The sequence below is a fragment of the Mytilus californianus genome, unplaced genomic scaffold (genome assembly GCF_021869535.1).
Source record: "Mytilus californianus isolate M0D057914Y unplaced genomic scaffold, xbMytCali1.0.p SCAF_13, whole genome shotgun sequence".
NCBI classification, from domain to species: Eukaryota; Metazoa; Mollusca; class Bivalvia; order Mytilida; family Mytilidae; genus Mytilus; species Mytilus californianus.
This window is the reverse complement of record NW_026262615.1, coordinates 2,661,802-2,674,099: the sequence shown is the minus strand read 5'-3', so window position 1 is coordinate 2,674,099 and position 12,298 is coordinate 2,661,802.

Here is a 12,298-nt window from a genome sequence, read left to right as displayed (position 1 = left end):
CAACTGTTATCTTGATCATTTTTTTTAATTTTGCGATTAAATTTTAAAGAAACCAACGCTACTCATGAAAAACACAGCTATCTAGTACACGATAATTAAATTCGTGCAAAACATTCAATGATGTTAACTTCTTCTGTAAGATTTTTCATCAGTTCATACTTAGTTGCAATAAGTAGTACAGGTACGGTTTTCAGGTAGTATCTGTGATGTCGAAATGCGGGGATGGATAAATGACGTCAGTGTATTATGAAGTCATTCATTGAAATTGACCAGGAGTTCCGCTCGCAACATATGGCAAAATCATAAGTATTCTTATAAATTGCACCACGTGACATTGACCTTTGTAATTAAATTACCTCCCTTATCGTACATTGAAAATATAAATCAAATAATATTTGCGGATAATCTAGTCTGTAACTGTATTGGTCCTTAAACTACCGTTCTCATGGGCGTAGAAAACATTGCAATCAAAGAAAATTTCGAACCAACCATACAAATATTTCGGACCTAATTTCTATTTCAAAAAACAACGGTAGACATTATCTGTTAACCAAGCTCTGTTCTTTACCTGTAAACAAATTACATAAAATTTTAGAGGATTGCAACACAATTCCATATTGCAGTCCTAAGTATGAAATCGTTCAAATTAGAATGGCATATTATTATTCTAAACTGTTTCCAAAAATTGATCGCCCTGAAGATTATAATTTTTTCTTTATTAAAATCAAGTATGTCAATAAAGGTTTTGATTTTGTAAATATTGCCGGTATTTTAATGATCATTCTGTTAAAGAACAAATTCCTGGAAATTTTGATAATACTGAACTCCCTCTTATTTGATATGTTTACAAAAATCTACTCGGAAATATATGTTTAATTATATCCAAGTGTGTAAAGATGTAACTATCAGTAACAATTCATCTATGTCATGTAATTGCAGCAATTCCGAATACATATATGGCCCCAGTTCCCATGTTATAACGGGAGACCTTAACATCGTTCGTGACCGAGAGTTGAAATCACTCCTAAGTAAAGGACCTAAATAACCTCCCCCGTCAATTATTAATTGGAATGAGTGTCGTAATATCATCCACGACTCATTCCATAATTATTGTTCGAAATGGATAAAACGAGAAAAAGCTGACAAGAAATCTTTGGACTCTTTTTTTAATTCAGTAATGCACATAGTTGATATACGCATACAACATTTTAAAGAACATTTTACTCTAACAACAACCATAAAACACTATTTCTCGTACCAAACATAAACTAAAAGAACTCGCCAAGGAATTTATTTTTGTCCCGGCTGATAAAGCTGCTAATTATATCATTATTGTTTGACGTAAATTTTACATTGAGGTTTTGCAAAAGGAAATCACGAATTTACCAACATTCCAACTGACTCCATTTTCGGAAAACGACATTTGTAACAGACATAAACTTTTAACTACTTCTTTACAAGCAGAACCAAATACAATGAAAGTTCCAACTATGTACTGGCTTCCGAAGCTACACAAAAAACCTAGTACACTTGGTACAATTAAAAACCTAATAATGAATTATTCAAATCAGGCCTTTGAAAATAGTGGAATTAATTACTTTTGGACTGTCAAAAATTTGTTGGAAATACTTGATAAATTACATGCTTATATTGGTGATTTTGAATCTGTTCAAAGTTTTGATTTTTCTAGCCTATATACCACTTTGCCTTATATTCTTATTAAGAAAAAATTCACTCACCTAATTAAATGAGCATTTGAAAAGTCAGAATGCGAATACATATGTTCAAACTCTTTTATGTCATTTTTTAGTAACAACAAACAAAAGAACTATGTCAGTTGGACATGCTTTGATACTATAACTGCCCTTGAGTTTTTTTTAGATAATATTTTTGTTCGCTTTGGAGATTCCGTATATCGTCAAGTTATCGGAATTCCAATGGGGACAAACTGTACACCACTTATTGCGGAGCTGATTCTGTAGTGTTATGAGTTACAATTTATGACTAAAATCGGTAAAGACCCATCGAAACAACATCTGATACAAAAATTTAACAATACTTTTAGATATTTGGATGATATATTGGCTCTCAATAATGACGACTTCAGTATGTATACTAAAGAAATGTATCCTGTTGAGCTAAGTTTAAATAAAGCTAATCCTTATAATGAACACTGCCCTTTCCTCGATCTTGATATCTATATCATTAACTGGAAACTCAATACCAAACTTTATGATAAAAGAGATGATTTTTCATTTCCTATCGTTAATTATCCAATTTTAGAAAGTTACGTTCCCTTGTTTATATATCTCAACTTGTAAGATTCGCTCGTGTATTTAACAACGTATCAGATTTTAGCAAGAGAAATTTGTGTATTACTTAAAAATTATTACACCAGGGTTTTCGATATCACAAACTAGTCAAAACATTTACTAAATTTTATCATCGGTACAAGGACAGCATTCGTAACTATAATTCAACATGCAGACATCTTATACGTTCAGGTATTTCACATCCAATTTTTTATGGTAATATTCTTTATAAAGCACAAAAATGTCGGCATTCACCTCAAAAGCTAACAAAACCTTTAAACAGACTTATTAGGAAGGGATATAGATAAATTCTATTGTAATGGCTGTCCTTGTGTTAAAGTAATATAACCACTGTGCAAATTAACAAAATACCCAAAATTTTGACTTATGCAAACATTACCAAGAGTGTCTTTATCGAAATGTTTTCTGCACAACTATGATAAGACATGTGACCAAAAAAAAAAGTGATGAGGTTACCACTTTGAATTGTTAGAAAATCTTCGGAAATCTTGATATTCTTCAAGTTACACAAACCTGGAACTGATAACAGATAGCTTGATGGATGTCGTCATTGAAAATGTCACTTGATAACACAATGCAAGGACGTCATTTATCAAACGAGCCGATATCACATTGTATCACCTTCAAAACTATATAAATAAAGGCAATAGTAGTATACCGCTGTTCGAAATTCATAAATCGATAAAGAAAAAAACAAATCCGGGTCACAAACTAAAACTGATGGAAACACATCAAATATAAGAGGAGAACAACGAAAAACGATAAGGCTACAGGTAACGATAAGGAAAACGATACGGCTCCATGCATGTTTATAAGTAAACTGGTGACACAATTTTATACTCAGGGTATATCTCTTTTTACCAATTATGTCTGTTAGTTTTGTTCACACATCGTGGTCAATATAATGGAATGTTATACGACTGACATACAAGTGAGAGGTTATGCTAGCTATGGTTTAATCCATCATTTCCTACATAAGAGAATGCATGTACCAAGTCAGGAATATGACAGTTGTTGTCCATTCGTTTGATCAGGGTTAGCTTTTGATTTTACCATTTGATTAGGGACTTTCCGTTTTAAGTTTTCCTCGGAGTTCAGTATTTTTGTGATTTTATTTTTTATGGTATTATTCTTTACAAAAAAAAGGTCGTCATTCACCTCAAAATCGGGAATTAAAGCTAGCCAAACCTTTAAAGAGACTTATCTAGAAGTGATATAGTTACGATACTGTTGTCAGTTCATTAAAGATGGCATATTTTGAAATTAATATTGATTAACTCGTAGGGTGTTTGAAAAGGGAACCTGTGGTTGGTATGAAACGGGTTATGTTCTGCTCATAAATATTATGATTGTATGATACTAAATTACTACCTGGAGGGATTGGGCCTTATTTTCATATAATCAAGGCATAGTATTTCGATTAGTTTAATTGAGGTCTGGAGCTTGCATGTCAGTAACTGATAATAGTCCTTAATGTGTCATTGTCTAAAAGAGGGACGAAAGATACCAGAGGGACAATCAAACGCATAGATCGAAAACAAACTGACAACGCCATGGCCAAACATAAAAAGACAAACAGACATATAATAGTACAGATGACACAACATAGAACACTAAAGACTAAGCAATACGAACCCCACCTAAAACTGGGGGTGATCTCAGGTGCTCCGGAAGGGTAAGCAGATCCTGCTCCACATGTGGCACCCGTCGTGTTGCTTATGTTATTACAAATCCGGTAAATAGTCTAATTCGGTAGGTCACAGTTGTGAAAAGGGAAGAGTATACTGTTTTACTGTTAGACATCGGACTTGGACATCTTTTGAGCTGAGTTTTGATGTACGTATATGAATGACATACTAATATCGAAATTTTTACATCTCATAAAAGATCTACATGACACTCGTTTGTGGAAAAGTGTGTAACATACTGTGTGTTACAAAAAACTTTGATTCTACATTTGAGCGTTATGAAAAGTTTAAGTACTTTCATGTTATCGAAAGGATAGCAAAAATCCGTACCAAAGTTTTGACAAGTACATGTACGTCATCTGTAACGCCTAAAAATTACAACGTATCCGTGAGAACTACATTCCTGGTTCAAAACACTGAACAAAAAGCTTCGACAATATTAACAATAAAGATGGAATAATTTTATCTGTAATATCTTTATTTAGTGAACCAAAGAGAGACTAGAAATATAAGGTTGCCTTGAAGAAAACAAATATACTCAGAAATGTTAAGGATATTTTCCTTTGCCTTCACAATTGCAAAGATGATCGGATGTATCCTATTTATTAACGTATGCAGAAGTTCATCGGCTAGTCTACTCATTTTAGATTTATTCTTGGTAGTCACGAAGAACATTCATGTTGCTTTATTACAACACTATTTATATAACATGAGCATTTTATGTTTCTGTAATGTTTGCAACTAAACATTTGTTTCTTAAAAAGTTATTCTTATCAATCTAATGTCAACTCCATACAATGAATCTGTGCATACTTATTTTTGTTCAAGATAGGTGATTGAGCAGTGAATATATCTTTCTGTTTTATTTCTAGAAGCTAAATATATTCAGTTAGCACCATATACATAGTTTGATTATCAAATACAAATGCTTGCCAGTTATCAAATTTAACACCTGAATATCAAATGAATTTTAAATTCCAAATAAAAAATTTTCAAAACAAGTTAAAAACTAAAACTTAATTAGCTTTTTTGTGTTATTCTCAAGTGTGACTTTCAGTATATGTGCATTTTTCAATTGCATTTATTGAACTTTACTAATAAAGTTTTAATATAAATTCTGTAAATCATTTGAACATTTAGATTATTTTACTAAGCATGTGATGCTTCAAACAGAATGGATCGTAGAAAAATGTCAATTGACAGTACGTGATTTTGTCTTTCTAAAATATCTATGAATTGTGGAGTCTTCATCCTTTCCTTGTAGTGCTGTTTTGCTTTTCAAAAATTAATCAAAAGATATTACACTTGTGTTTTGTATCAAAATGGACTCAAATAGTAATAATTATTTTTTCATGTTATAAATATTTATGTAAATTCGATAATTTAGCCTCAAGTCATTTGTTTTTTTTTTTTGTTATTTTTTACTTAGGTTAATTCTTCATTGACCTTTGAATATATCACATTTTGTTCATATTCAACAAAAGAAATGAAATACAATGTAAAACATCAAACTAGTATATTTTTCTAACTTCGAAATCTGTTGTTATTTGAAGCATGATGCAATTTGTACCAAATGAAACAATAAAAATGTCAACTCCAAACACTTAATGTTTTAAATATCACTGTCAATTCAAGCCATGTTATATTACACATTTAAAGGATTGATTAATTGATTGATGTGTAAAAAGGAATAATCATAATTTCACACATTATAAAAAATTAAACTTGAAAGATCAATCAAGTTATAAAGATATCATAAGATATAAATATAAATATAAATATTACAATTGATTTTGTTAATTAATTAAATAAAAGCTACAAATGCCATTCTGATCCATTTTTACTTTTTGTACAGGGGTTAAGAAGCATACAGAGTATTTTTTCTATATTAATCCAATATTTTAAATATTCTATCCCACCATATTTTGCGGGGGATTTGTTCTTAAATCTACATTTGTATATATAGTATTCGAATAACAACAAAATATTATTAACTGTTTTATTGTTGACAAAATCCTCAGACACACCTAAAATGACTTTTTTTTTGCACTGAAAGGCAGGAGAATGCCATAATTTTTTATCCAATCTATAACGGATAGCCAGAAGTTTTGTGTTACATTACATTCCCAAAAAATGTGAAAAAAAATCTTTTCTTTAATTTCTGAACAGTTCTTTTAATTTACATTATAATAAAAATGTATGACATGGTAGAATCCTATGAACAATCTAAAATCAAACATTTTGTGAAAACGAAGTTTATAATGAAGAGCATGAAATAAATAGCATTCCAATCTTCAATCTGCATATTTAAATCTATTTCCCTTTTATTACGGTAATATAAAGATACCACTTTATTATCCTCCAAAAATAATGTATAGAACAATTTACAAGATTTTGGTTCCTTTTAAACCTTATCTATTAATTTATTTTCAATAATATCCATTTTTGAACTACTTTCTATTATACTATTTCATCTATTTGGAATCGCACTTAAAATACCATAAAACCCTACAAAATTATTATTCATATCATACTTATTTTTAAATTCATCATATGAGAATAATGTGTTATTATCTCACATCAGATCATTAATAAAGAATATACAATTCTCAATATATGTGAACCTCGAAATCATCTTGCCATCCATTTTGATGTTTTGGTTCAGCCATATGGACTGGGCCAGAATTTCAGTATTGTTTTCAGCTTTAAGATCATTTTTTAACTTGGAAAAATTTACCAGGATATCATGCAAAAAGGGATTGACTTTTTCAGCTAAATAAAGCAATCCTTTATTCCCTATTGTATCATCACAATATACCAAAACGGGGACGTAGTGTGATTGTCAATCTAGATACATTGTATCATCACAATATAACAATAAGGAGACGTAGTGTGATTGTCAACCTAGATACATTGTATCATCACAATATAACAATAAGGAGACGTAGTGTGATTGTCATTCTAGATACATTGTATCATCACAATATAACAATAAGGAGACGTAGTGTGATTGTCAATCTAGATACATTGTATCATCACAATATAACAATAAGGAGACGTAGTGTGATTGTCAACCTAGATACATTGTATCATCACAATATAACAATAAGGAGACGTAGTGTGATTGTCATTCTAGATACATTGTATCATCACAATATAACAATAAGGAGACGTAGTGTGATTGTCAATCTAGATACATTGTATCATCACAATATAACAATAAGGAGACGTAGTGTGATTGTCAACCTAGATACATTGTATTATCACAATATAACAATAAGGAGACGTAGTGTGATTGTCAATCTAGATACATTGTATCATCACAATATAACAATAAGGAGACGTAGTGTGATTGTCAATCTAGATACATTGTATCATCACAATATAACAATAAGGAGACGTAGTGTGATTGTCAATCTAGATACATTGTATCATCACAATATAACAATAAGGAGACGTAGTGTGATTGTCAATCTAGATACATTGTATCATCACAATATTACAATTAGGAGATGTAGCGTGATTGTCAATCTCGATACATTGTATCATCACAATATAACAATAAGGAGACGTAGTGTGATTGTCATTCTAGATACATTGTATCATCACAATATAACAATAAGGAGACGTAGTGTGATTGTCATTCTAGATACATTGTATCATCACATTATAACAATAAGGAGACGTAGTGTGATTGTCAATCTAGATACATTGTATCATCACAATATAACAAAACGGGGACGTAGTGTGATTGTCATTCTAGATACATTGTATCATCACAATATAACAATAAGGAGACGTAGTGTGATTGTCAATGTAGATACATTGTATCATCACAATATAACAATAAGGAGACGTAGTGTGATTGTCAATCTAGATACATTGTATCATCACAATATAACAATAAGGAGACGTAGTGTGATTGTCAATCTAGATACATTGTATCATCACAATATAACAATAAGGAGACGTACTGTGATTGTCAATCTAGATACATTGTATCATCACAATATAACAATAAGGAGACGTAGTGTGATTGTCAATCTAGATACATTGTATCATCACAATATAACAATAAGGAGACGTAGTGTGATTGTCATTCTAGATACATTGTATCATCACAATATAACAATAAGGAGACGTAGTGTGATTGTCAATCTAGATACATTGTATCATCACAATATAACAATAAGGAGACGTAGTGTGATTGTCAACCTAGATACATTGTATCATCACAATATAACAATTAGGAGATTGTCATTCTATATAATATCATAATAATACAAAAAGGAGATGTTGGGTGATAAATAGAGAGGCGAAAGATACCAGAGAGGCATTCAAACGCATATGTCGAAAATAAACAGTCATCGCCATGGCTGAAAAACAAAACGACCAATAGACAAACAATAGTACACAAAAAATAAAAAAAATGAAACTAAAGACTGAGCAACACGAACCCCACCAACAACTGGGGGTGATCTCAGGTGCTCTGGAAGGGTAGGCAGATCCTGCTCCACATGTGCCATCAGGATGTCATCACTATAAAAACAATAAGGACATGTAGTGTGAGATTCAACCTAGGTGTAATCACAATAATAAAGAGGTAGTGTGATTGTCAACGATTCAACAATTTTGCTAAGAGTGAAAGAAAGGATAAGGTTGTGGATATCTACATGTCAAAGTACATCCGATTCGTTGATCAATGAACTCTACCATCTGTTTTGTATATGTAACCTTCATATGATGAAGACATAATCTTTTAATCAGTTTAATTGAGGTCTGGAGCTGGCATGTCAGTAACTGCTAGTAGTCTGTTGTTATTGATGTATTATTGTCATTTTGTTTATTTTCTTTTGTTTCCTATTCTGACATCGGACTCGGACTTCTCTTATGCTGAGTTTTACTGTACGTACTGTTATGCGTTTGTTTTTATCTACATTGGCTAGAGGTATAGGGGGAGGGTTGAGATCTCAAAAAACATGTTTAACCCCGCCGCATTTTTGCGCCTGTCCCAAGTCAGGAGCCTCTGGCCTTTGTTAGTCTTGTATCATTTTTAATTTTAGTTTCCTGTGTATAATTTGGAGTTTAGTATGACGTCCATTATCACTGAACTAGTATACATATTTGTTTAGGGGCCAGCTGAAGGACGCCTTCGGGTGCGCGAGTTTTTCGCTGCATTGAAGACCCATTGGTGGCCTTCGGCTGTTGTCTGCTCTGTGGTCGGGTTGTTGTCTCTTTGACACATTCCCCATTTCCATTCTCAATTTTATTAAACACTAAAGAATCATGTGTTTCCTGCTAACGTTTTCATACCAGTGAGAGGTTACGCTAGCTATAAAACCAGGTTTTATATACCATTGTCTACATGAGATATTGCCTTACCAAGTCAGGAATATGACAGTTAGTATCAACTCATTTGATGTGTTTGAGCTTTTGATTTTGCTATTTGATTTAAGAATTTCCGTTTTGAATTTTCTTCGGGGCTCGGTATGTTTGTTATTTTACTTTACACCTTTTTAATTGCTACGTATTTATTATTTATGGACAATTCTCCAGGAAAGAGGTTTAGTTGACCATATCGACAAAAATCCATTATGCCTTACTCGTGTTCATAGTTAAAGTAGGTATAATACTAAACCATCTTTTTTTTCAGAAATTTTCATGGAAACTAACACTTCAACAAATTACCGAGCAGAATATCCAGACTACGATTTTAAGAATTGGACTTTCACTGTCGAAATGAACTTCAAACTGGTTCTGAAATTTACAGCATTTAGTCTTGAGACAGATCACGATTTTCTTAAGGTAATATGAAATCAGAAATACTATAAATAACATACTATATAAATAAATTTCTATGAATATAATGATATATGAGCATGTTTCGTAGCTTTAAACTATCCGACTAACGACTGTCCTGAGGTTTGATGTAGACGAGAAACATTTTTTTTTATTTTGAAAGACCCATGCTGATCTGATCATCGCTTGTTTCCTAGGTAACGTCAAGAACTTACGCCCATAGCTTCATACTTCTCCTTCTACAAAACTGAAGTGTTATTACAAAAATTCGAAAAACAATAAAAGCAAAATGTTAGACAAAAAGAGAAATCTTTTTTACCTCAAATTTCATTTTTTGGTATTTGTTATAAAACTTCTTACAGCTCTCTATTTCTAGTATTGCCTTTTTTGCTAAATTATTGTGTATAATGCGTTCAAGTTGGTTCTGAAAATGAGTAAACTTTATTCAAGAAAGAAATATCGCACACGCTAACCACATGGAAACAAGTGTCACACACCAGTCTAACATAAGTATAATATGAGGTACCCTATCGGCAACATGAGCCGGTAAAGTTATTTTCAAATTTCACAGCACAGCGATTTCGCAAGCCGGTGTTTCATCGTTCTTGAATAGTTTGTAGAATTTGCATAATAAAAAATATGTGGCAGTGTATGATACAATACCCTTAGATTGTATATACTCTGCACAATATCATTACAACAAATAACTTGTATATATAGATGTTTGTCAATATAGAATATATAGACCATGAATGAGATAATAAACTTTTCACATGAAATAACTAGTATAGTTATACATGAATATGTAATTATTTTGTTTTAATGTATAGAAAAATGTATATGTGCGTTTACGTCGTATAGCCCTGTAAATATATTTACAATGTACTACAAAACACTTAGCTATTTATATAGATATGCAAATTAATCACATCGCTATCTCCACTCACCTGTGTAAAAAATGTAAACAAATCGTTTTGATCTATTTATACCTTTTTATCTATATAGATAATTATCAATATTTTATAGTAGCTGCGAAAATTTCAATATATAATCAAACAATATTTATTCATGGTACTAATGATTTCCTTGAATTGATAAATCTCCGTATTAGTAAAGACAACCCAAGTAAACCGAACAATCGTGTCTGTATATATATCATATACATGCGAAAGCATTTGAAAATAATCTTTCAGTTTATATGGAATTCTAATCTCGCTGTCATACTTTTTGAAAACCTTTTTAAAAGTATACAAATATTTATTTATAAACAAAATACTTACCCATTTAGAAACATTTGTTATACATCCAACACAATTATATATTTCAATGTAAGGTATACCGGTTAATATAGTGTCGATGCTCGTGGAAATCAATTGTTATACATGTGAAGGTCGATATATTTTACCAGTCAATGATTCTAAATATAGAAACAGGTGAAAACCTATCAAAGTCGGTCAATATGGAATTAAATGTATGTGCGTACATGTATATTATATTGCAACTCACAGGGTGAAGGTTAACTCTGTCATTGATGATATATGTGTGTCATTTATTTTGTCTCTAATTTCTATAGTTGTAAATACCTGTATGTTTTATTTTTGTTTATTTATTTATCATCGAATACTTTTAAAAAACAATCAAGATGTCACTTAATCTATTACACATATGTTCTTTAAATTGTCAGGGGTTGAGAAAACATGAAAAAAGAATTAGACTAAAAGAATGGATGAGACAACAGAAATGCAATATTATATTTTTACAAGAAACTCATTTTTCGGATAATTCTATAGACAAAGAATTCACGGGAGAATTATATCATAGTTTTGGAAGTACACAAGCAAAGGGTGTTTCGATTTACATTAACAAAATAATTAAACATGAAATTATTGACAAATATGTAGATCAAGAGGGAAGAATTGTTTTAATCAACATAGAAATTGATAAAAATATATTTACTTTTGTTAACCTTTACGCCCCAAACACATGTAAAGATAGAAATATATTCTTTAAAAAAGCTTTAAGTGTCATTGAAAAATATAGCCTTGGTATACTTATTATAGGAGGTGATATGAATGAAACGCTTAATATAAAGGATAGAAAAAGTAATAGAAAAGATAAACAAAAAATAAAAAATAAGACAAATGCGTTGAAAAGTTTAATAAAAAAACTAAAAGTTATAGACATCTAGAGAGTAATAAATCCAAATAAAACACAATATACCTGGAGAAGAAAAAATAATGAAGTAGCTAGTAGAATTGATTATTTTCTTGTTAGTCAAGACGTGAGACCTAGAGTACTCCACACTGATATAAGACCCGCTACAATTCAATATACAGACCATCTAGCAATTTCACTTAAGATAAATCATTGTCAGGGGGAGAAAGGAAAGGGTTATTTCAAATTAAACAATAGTATTCTTAAAGACGAATCATACAAAATGAAAATAAACACTTTAATAGATAAATATGAAAAATTAAG